This window comes from Hemitrygon akajei, chromosome 5, assembly GCF_048418815.1.
Source record: "Hemitrygon akajei chromosome 5, sHemAka1.3, whole genome shotgun sequence".
NCBI classification, from domain to species: Eukaryota; Metazoa; Chordata; class Chondrichthyes; order Myliobatiformes; family Dasyatidae; genus Hemitrygon; species Hemitrygon akajei.
Genome location: NC_133128.1, coordinates 153329265 through 153338519, shown reverse-complemented (window position 1 = coordinate 153338519; position 9255 = coordinate 153329265). Strand labels below are relative to the sequence as shown.

General features: G+C 38.3%; 1 pseudogene; it reads right to left on the bottom strand.

Moving 5' to 3' along the window:
• Nucleotides 1–344: 344 nt before the first annotated feature.
• LOC140727390 (small nuclear ribonucleoprotein Sm D2 pseudogene) lies at nucleotides 345–738 on the bottom strand (annotated as a pseudogene).
• Nucleotides 739–9255: the final 8517 nt, after the last annotated feature.

Sequence of the window (9255 nt, the reverse complement as noted above, 5' to 3'; positions counted from 1 at the left end):
GTGCAGTTACTATTACAGGGGAGAAGGTGCTCAAAAAGCTGAAAGACCTAAAGGTACAGAAGTCACCCGAACCAGAGGAACTGCATCTTGGGGTTCTGAAAGAGATAGATTTAGAGATTGTGATGGCATTAGAGATTGTGGTAGCATTAGAAATGATCTTTCAAAAATCATTGGACTCTGGCATGGTGCCAGAGGACTGGAAAATTGCAAACGTTACTCCACTTTTTTTTTCATCAAAATGATAGAGTTTTTGTTACAAATGACACTAAACAGATATCATTAGGAAACTGATACATACAATAAAACCAAAAACCTGATTTTTTACGCGCTTATGTCGTGCGATAAGTTACAAAACTCTCAGAAAATGGCGTTCATTTGCCTGTGATCAGTGGGTTCCTAAGTATGACAGTCACAGAGTCCCCTCGAGGGAACATCTTAGAGATGTATCGGTCCTTGTTGACAGGTTTTGACTTCTTGTCTTTTCCGCTCTTGGGTACCTCGGTCCACATCTCCTTCACGTTTTCTAACACCATGTTGCAATGCCTGTCAAAGCCCTTGACTCTGCCGAGCAGCTTCTTGTTGTTCCAGCAGTTAATAAGGCCCTGTGTGTTATTCTTGACCAACTGTGTCAAAACAGAGAGGGGTCCCGTCTTAAACTCCTCTTCCTCTCTCTTCTGCAACTCCTCGAGAGTCATCTTGCTCTTTGGCTTGTTTAACAGACTCATGTTTCCCTCTCTCTCTGTGGTGCCGAATCGCCTCCTCAACCTGCAGCCACACTTCGTCTTGTTACTCCACTCTTTAAGAAAGGAGGGAGGTAGCAGAAAGGAAATCATAGACCAGTTAATCTGACCTCAGTGGTTGGGAAGATGTTGGAGTCAATTGTTCAGGATGAGGTGATGGAGTACTTGGTGACACAAGACAAGATAGTATAAAGTCAGCATGGTTTCCTTCAGGGAAAATCCTGCCTGACGAACCTGTTGGAATTCTTTGAGGAGATTACAAGTAAGATCAATAAAGGGGATGCAGTGGATGTTGTATATTTGGACTTTCATAAGGCCTTTGACAAGGTGCCACACACGAGGCTGCTTACCAAGTTAAGAGCCCATGGTATTACAGGAAAGTTACTAACGTGGTTAGAGCATTGGCTGATTGGTAGGAGGCAGTGAGTGGGAATAAAAGCATCCTTTTCTGGTTGGCTGCCAGTGACTAGTGGTGTTCCGTAGGGGTCGGTGTTGGGACCACTTCTTTCTATGCTGTATATAAATGATTTAGATGATGGAATAGAAGGCTTTCTTGCCAAGTTTGCAGATAATACAAAGATTGGTGGGAGGCAAGTAGTGTTGAGGAAACAGATAGGATGCAGAAGGATTAGGAGAATGGACAAGAAAGTGGCAAATGAAATATAATGTTGGAAAATGCATGGTCATGCAGTTTGGTAGTAGAAATAAATGTGCGGACTATTTTCTAAATGGGGAGAAAATCCAAAAATTTGAGATGCAAAGGAACTTGGGAGTTCATGTGCAGAACACCCTAAAGGTTAACTTGCAGGCAGAGTCAGTGGTGAGGAAGGCAAATGCAATGTTAGCATTCATTTCAAGAGGACTAGAATACAAGAGCAAGGATGTGATGCTGAGGCTTTATAAGGCAATGGTGAGGCCTCACCTTGAGTATTGTGAACAGTTTTTGGCCCCTTATCTTAGAAAAGATGTGCTGGCATTGGAGAGGGTCCAGAGGAGGTTCACAAGGATGATTCCAGTAATGAAAGGGTTATCATATGAAGAACGTTTGATGGCTCTGGGTCTGTACTCGCTGGAATTCAGAAGGATGAGGGGGGATCTCATTGAAACATTTCAAATGTTGAAATGCCTAGACAGAGTAGATGTGGAAAGGATGTTTCCCATAGTGGGAGAGTATGGGACAAAGAGGGCACACCCTCAGATAGAGGGGCGCCCTTTCAGATCAGAAATGTGGAGAAATTTCATTAGCCGAAGGGTGGTGAATTTGTTGCCACATGCAGTTGTGGAGGCCAGGTCATTGGGTGTATTTAAGGCAGAGATTAATAGGTTCTTGATTGGACATGGCATCAAAGGTTACGGGGAGAAGGCCGGGAACTGTGGTTGAGGAGGAAATAGAAAAAAATGAAATGGTGGAGCAGACTCAATGGGCCAGATGGCCTAATTCTGCTCCTATGTCTTATGGTTTATATAGATCCTTACAAAGTCAATGTCTCCATCTGAGCACTCACTCACCATGTCACTCATTGCCGACCTGCACTGCCCTTTCTCTGTAACTGTAACTCTTTATTCTGCATTTACTTTTTGTTTTACTTTGTGCTGACTGAATGCACTCTTGTAATGAATTGATCTGTATGATGTGCAGGACAAGATTTTCACTGTACCTCAGTACATATGGCAAAAAAAACCAACACATCCAAATCATTCACGTATATTACACACAAGGATCTGAAAACAGATCCCTGTGGAAAACTGCTAGTCTCAGGCATCGAATCACAATATACATTTCTGCCATCACCCTCTGCCTCCTATGGCAAGCCAGCTTTGGATTCCATTTGCCAACGTGACCCAGATTCCATGGGCCAGACTCCCTTATGGTGTTGTGGAGTATTCTGGACTAATGTGAATATAGCAGATATTAATTCAAACAAGAACCAGTCTTCAGTTTTTATTGTAAATTGCAAGCAGTAAATGTTGAAAGCACACCTTTGCAAATAAACAGTACTGTCTGTGGAGCACAGGTTGGCTTACAGCCAGGGTTCAGTTGGTAGAAAATATAGTTTGAAAACTGAGATGTTCTCATATCTATTAGCCAGGTGTAGGATAGAAGGATTATATTAATTGGCCTGTATCAAACTAGGCAACATGGTTGCACCTTAGTAAACAAGTTCAAGCAAGCTTGCTGACTAGACTGATACTATGACTTTGCACAGTAAGTCAGTCACCTTTCAACAGCTGGGATATTTGTGTACTCTGACTCAGCATGGTAGCATTAATTTGGGGTGTCTGGGATCTCAATCCCCAGAAGCTTCTAGACATTCTGTGTAAATTACTTTGGCCCAGCAACGGTGTTTGAACATTCAGAGGTAGCTGCCATTGTAGATGTGTAAGTCAAAGGAAACATTGTCAACCCAGAACATTGAAGTGAATGATATCATTTTAACTTCTGAAATTTGTCAAACTCCTTATTGAAGTTCAAGTAAACCACATCTATTACACTGCACTTATTAATGCACTTTGTACCCTTTTCAAAAAAGTCAGATTGTACAAAAGTGCAAAAGTGGCGAGGCTTCTCTTATTCATATGTTCTGGACCTGTCCTAGTCTAGAGAAATTTTGGAGAGATGTTTTCCTAACCTTATCCCATATTCTGAATTGCCACTTAGAACCTAACCCTCTGATTGCTCTTTTTCGTTCCTTGGGTGAGACAGATATACATTTGAGTCCGACCAAACGTCGAAAGTTATCTTTTGCTTCTCTTCTGGTTAGACATTTAATTCTTCTTAGATGGAGAGATGTTGCCCCACCTAAGCATGCTTAATGATATTATATCCTGTTTAGACCTTGAAAAAATTCAGTACTCACTTCTTAATTCGGACATAAAGTTTCATAAGGTGTGGGGACCTTTTCTTGAATATTTTCATAACATTTCCTTAGATTAAGTTTTTTTTCCAGTCCCTTACTTTCAGCTTTTTTTCCTGGTAGTAGGCATTATTATCTTTTGTTCTTATTTCCATGTACAGGCTTGGGGGTTTGAATGTTCTGATTTATATTTCCTACATTTTGCAGTGGTTGGTCTGGAGTTATTTTTTCTTGCAGGGTGGGGTGGGTACTAACTTTACACGACTTTGGTTTTAGTGCTTTTTTATCATTATTTTGAATCATATTATCATTGTATGTTTATCTTGCACTGTATTAATCTCTTATTTTGGTCGGGGTTTTTTTGTTGTTGTAGTGTTGTAGAAATACATTTAAAAAATCAATTAAAAAAAGTCAGATTGACCAGGTAAAATGTGCTCTTGACATGCCCTGCAGTCTGCCTCTGTCCCTCTTTTCATTGATCCTGAAACTTAGAACTTTTTTTTCCAGTTCCTTCCCCAACACCCTTGTTAGAGCCGCAAGCCCATAATTACTAGGCTTTCCTTTGTTGCATTTCTTGAAGAGGTGGACCACATTTGCTCGCTCCAGTCGTCTGGTACCTCCCTTGTGGTCGGTGAAGTTTTAAATATCTCAGTTAGAGGTCTGAGAAATCTCTTCCCTTGTCTCCCATAGCAGCCTGGGATAAATCTAATCCAACTCTGTGGATTGATCCATCTTTAAGCCTGCTAGTGCAGTAAGTTCCTCCTCCTTATTCATGGAGACCTGCACAAGACTTACACCTGTTCCTTCACTCCAATGGCCGAGTCCACTTCCATTGCAAATACAATGAAAGCCCTTAACTTAGAATCTCTCCTGTGCTTCCTGTCTGCATGCACAGATCATCCCTGTTGTCCAGCATATATCTTTATCCTTAGTACACTCCTAAAATGTCCTCATATTTACCTTAATCCTATGCAGTAGTGATACTGTATATTGTTACCCCCCTTTGCCTTCCTAATTAGCTTTTTATCTGTCTTCCTACACTTTCTTTACTCTTAACATCTCCCATCTTTAGTTCTCTATACCTGCAATGAGCTTCCTTTTTAACACTATACATCGCTCAATATCCCTTAACATCCAGGGTTCCAGGTACTTATTACCTTTGGCTTTCACCTTTACAGAACATGGAGGGCCTGAACTATTGCTATTCCTACTTTGAATTCCTCCCATGTAGATTTACCTGCAAGAATATGCTCCCAGTTTATCTTTAACAAGTCCTGACTTATTTTCATAACATTGGCCTTCCCCTAATTTAAGACCTTTAATCTTGTTCAACCATTTCCATCATTTAGTGTATCAATGTAACTTTGGAAGCTGAGTGTCCCAGTGTTCAAACTAAATGACAATAACAGTTATCCCAGCAAGTAGTTCTGGCTCCACACACAGAGCATTTTTGTTTTCCTTAATGGGCCCTATTCTTTCACTGGTTATTCATTTTTCCTTCATATACTTACTAAGTGCATTCAGATTTACCTTAATCTGGTCTGTCACTTTGTTACCCCCTTTGCTTTCCTAATAATTTTATAACTTTTTGTCTCTTGAATTTCCCAACCTTTGCCCTCACATGCAACATTCCATAATCTGAGATATTATGTAAACATCATAGCATGAATTTCCTGCCATTGATGCCAGTGAAATTGGCTCACTGTTTGCTGGGATGTAGGTGGTCTCCTGGTGTACAGGGCTGCTGCAGATTATAATGTGGCTACCTGGCAAATCATTAATAAAACAAACCTAAGAGAGGAATTCTTCTTCTAGCTATCTCATTAGACACAGCCATCATCCAGTGCTGCATATGTTTAAAGCCGGCAGAAGTAATTTTCCCCTCCTCCCACAGGGTGGGATTCCCAACACAGAATGGGATACCTGCCAAAAATATTTGAAATTAGATAAAGCCTTCAAAATTGAATCAGCAGAACACGGCAGAGGCAAAGTTGCCTTGTCAAATGCGTGTTGAAGCAGAAACCCGTAGCTATAAATTGGCGGAGTTGAAATGGTACTTTGGAGACGTGCCACACGTATCAAATTATATTTTCCTGTAAGTGTGCTGAAAATACAAAAGTCATTGACACATATGTCAAGGCTAATTGAAGGGCAGAAAATATATTCAAAGAGCAAGTAAAAAAGGTATCTGTAGTAATGTTGAATTTCCTGGGACCAGCTGCAGAAGCAATGTCTAATTCAGAAATCTTGTTTCAAACTTAAGCTTGAATCTTGGTAAATAGTACTAAATTATTTGCTTTGGAAACACTTTCTCTCTTAGCATCTTTTACTGAAAACCTGTATTCACTAACATACTTCTTTTTTCATATTCACAGTAATTTCTTAGTTGATTCAGTTATAAAAGGTAGTAGGGAATTTGAATTATCTTGCCTCTTTTAAAGGTCATTTAGATGTGGTCAAAGATTTCTTGTCCTGTATTAGGAAACAAAAATAATATGGCTGTAGTTTGAAGACCATCAGTAGCTTATTCATTTATGACCTGTAGTTACTTGCAGAATGATGTGAAATTAAAGTTTATTAGCTGTTTCCTGTCACATGCCTCTCCCCTGGGTTATGGAGAGTATCAGGAATGAATTGTGAATATAAATGCATTTTCATTAATTAGACAGGCTGACATGATTGTGACCTTTCAAATAAAGAATTTGTCAGGAAACTTCTGCAATATTTTTCCACTCATTCCTATTTATCACTAACAAATTCAAACATAAACAGCATCTGCATTCTTAAAATTAATTGTGTCTGTTCACAATTCTTCTCCTTTGGTGTACAATGGCCATAAAATTATTTATATTTTCAGGTAACTTGCAAGTGAAATGACATTTTTCAGAATTTTCTCAACAAAAGTGGGCGGAATGTTGAAGCAGGAATGGGCCTAAGCAAACATTGAAATGAAACATTGGGGCTGTGAGCGCCCAGTTGAATGTGAAGTTGCTGCACCCACGTGATATGTAGACAAACTCACTTGAAGTAGAGGGTCTATTTGTTCCAGTGTAAGCAACTGATCTTGATGATCTAATTGGCAGTGTGCTCAGTCTTCATTATTGTGCAATGAAGTTTTGGTAATGAAAATTAACTTTTGCAAGTGTAATAACTAATTCTTTCATATTATAATAGTGCTTGTCGCTTTTTGAATTATCTGCAATGAATTTTAAAGCTCTCCTGCTTACAGTAACATTTCACGACATGTGCTGGTGATACTAAACCTGATTCTGATTCTGAAATAATTCAATATTAGTCATCCATCATAGCCTATTCAAATGCCACTTAATCAGACTCAGGGTAATGCTCCAGCAGGGTTGCAGACCACATGAGAACTGAATGATAGAATTAAATATATTCCTGTTAGTTTTTAACACAATGTTGGGTTTATTTTAAACCTTAATACAAACAGTAACCTCTTTTAATTTCAAAAATACACATTATCCTTATTTATGCACAGTAAATACAACAGGTACACAACTTTTGCTTCATTCATTGCCATTAACTTAATACTTTCTCATGTTTCTTCCTCAAAGCAAACACCCATGAAGCTTTTAACTGTTTCAGACCTCTTCACATGGTACATGCCATGCCTTCTAGCAAAGGCACAATTGCCCTGTTCCCTTGCTGAAAGCTCTCGTTGGGGCATTAGTAGAAATTATATATTGCACTGTGTCTTAAACCTATAGTTATCTTGATGTCATGCTAAAAATGTAGCATAACAAAACATAATTTGTGTATGTGAGAAGTTTTTGGAAAAAAAAGGGTTTTTCAGTTCCAGGTTCCATTTTCATTGTTACCATGTTGACTGTGCATTAATTGAGTTTAATTGACTATAAAGCATTTTGTGACATTCTGACATCATGAAAGGCAGCATAGATATGTTTCCTGATTTTTGTCATTGGGCATCCAAAAACGTCAGAGATTTGCTTTCTTATCTAAGTCAAAGACAGATGAAGTCATGCTGCAAATAAAACATACAATTGTTCTCCTACTTTATCCCACTTTCATTACAATTTCCATCCACTTATAATGCTTATACTGGATTTAAATGAAAAAATATTTAACTGGCTTGTGGTGCAGAGAGGAAAAAACAGAGGCTTATGTCACATCAATATGAATAGACTTAAATTGTAATAGTAAATGATGGCAGTGGTCAAAGCACCTTTTAAACGCTGACCATGATGGTGAATGGAAATTTGTAGCAACAATTCAAAGCTTACAAAAGAGATGATTTCAAAGTCCGGGCACTTAAATAGGTAAAGCATAATTAAAATTGCTCCTTAGGAAGAATCCTGTAACTTGAGCTTGTTCTTGAAAACAGAAATATTTCTGAATGATGTCTTTTTAAACAAATGCCAATTATTGACCAACACTGTGATCCAAACAGAAAGTTATTGTTAATGGAAAGGTAGTAATCCAAACAGTTCCTTACACCAGATGCCTGCTAAATTGTTTTTAATTCTCAGTAGACAGTAGATAACCAAACCTAGAGAACCTAGTAATAGCAAAGAGGAAGTAATCACATCAGTCTTCTCCTGGCATGCAAACATGGAGAAGGCATCTGTTATATGTGAGTCACAACCCATCAGAGCGCTGACAGTGCGTGGAATAGACCTAATTTATTAAACAGAGTTTCTAATATAAACACTAATTTATTTCAAACTGAATGACTGTAGATCTGGATTATGTGAACAATGTGCAAAGTAATTCTAGTATGATGTTATAAAGGCAGCTGCACTACAACACGCTTCGAAAACTGATTCATTTAGATTGAGAATATCAAGATGTCACCCAAGGAAAGTGATCATGTGACTGGAAACCCCTGCCTGTGCAGGTTAGGAATTGAACTGTTCATTTAGATTCGGAAAAATGGAAAAAAATCCTATTAGCAAATTAGCGATCTTCATTTCTTTATCTCACCACGTAAAAAAAGAAATCTATGAATTCCAAGATAATTTCTGTCAGTCGTTCTTAGTTTTGATTTTACGTAATGAAAAAATGCTGCGAGTTTCAGAGAAAAATTTGGCAAGTATTCTAATCAGCAGGGAAATGAATGAGAAAGATGCTTTGACTATATGTGAATATAGTCAAGAAGATGTATAAGCAGGGTAGCCTCCAGACATTGAGCTCTGGGTGAAAAATCTTGGATCAAATCATGTCACAAGTTCCTACTTGGTGTTAAATCTGTAACTACCATTAGGTAATTAGTTAATTAGAAATACTGGAGGGAAAAATCTTATGGTTTGATATTTTTTAAATTATTTCTTTAAGATGTCATTATTTCTCAAGTACTTAAGGAAGTATTACATTTTTGTGTGTGGTCTGCATTGGAAACATGGACATTATTCTTTTCACTGCAGAAACAGTAGATAATTTGTTGTGTAATGACAAACTTGTGACCTTGATAGTGATCTTAGCAAACACAAATGCACTGGTGCTGCTGCTTTTGGCTATGGGAATATATTTCCATGTCAACACTTCATGCATGGATTCTGAAAATTGCAGGGAATTTTAAATTCTTGCTGTTTAAAACTCAAAAGGTAAGAGGTTGGTTTGTAAAAGGGGACAAACAGTTAAAGAGACGCCCAAGTCTATTTAGCAATTCCTTTCCTCTTACT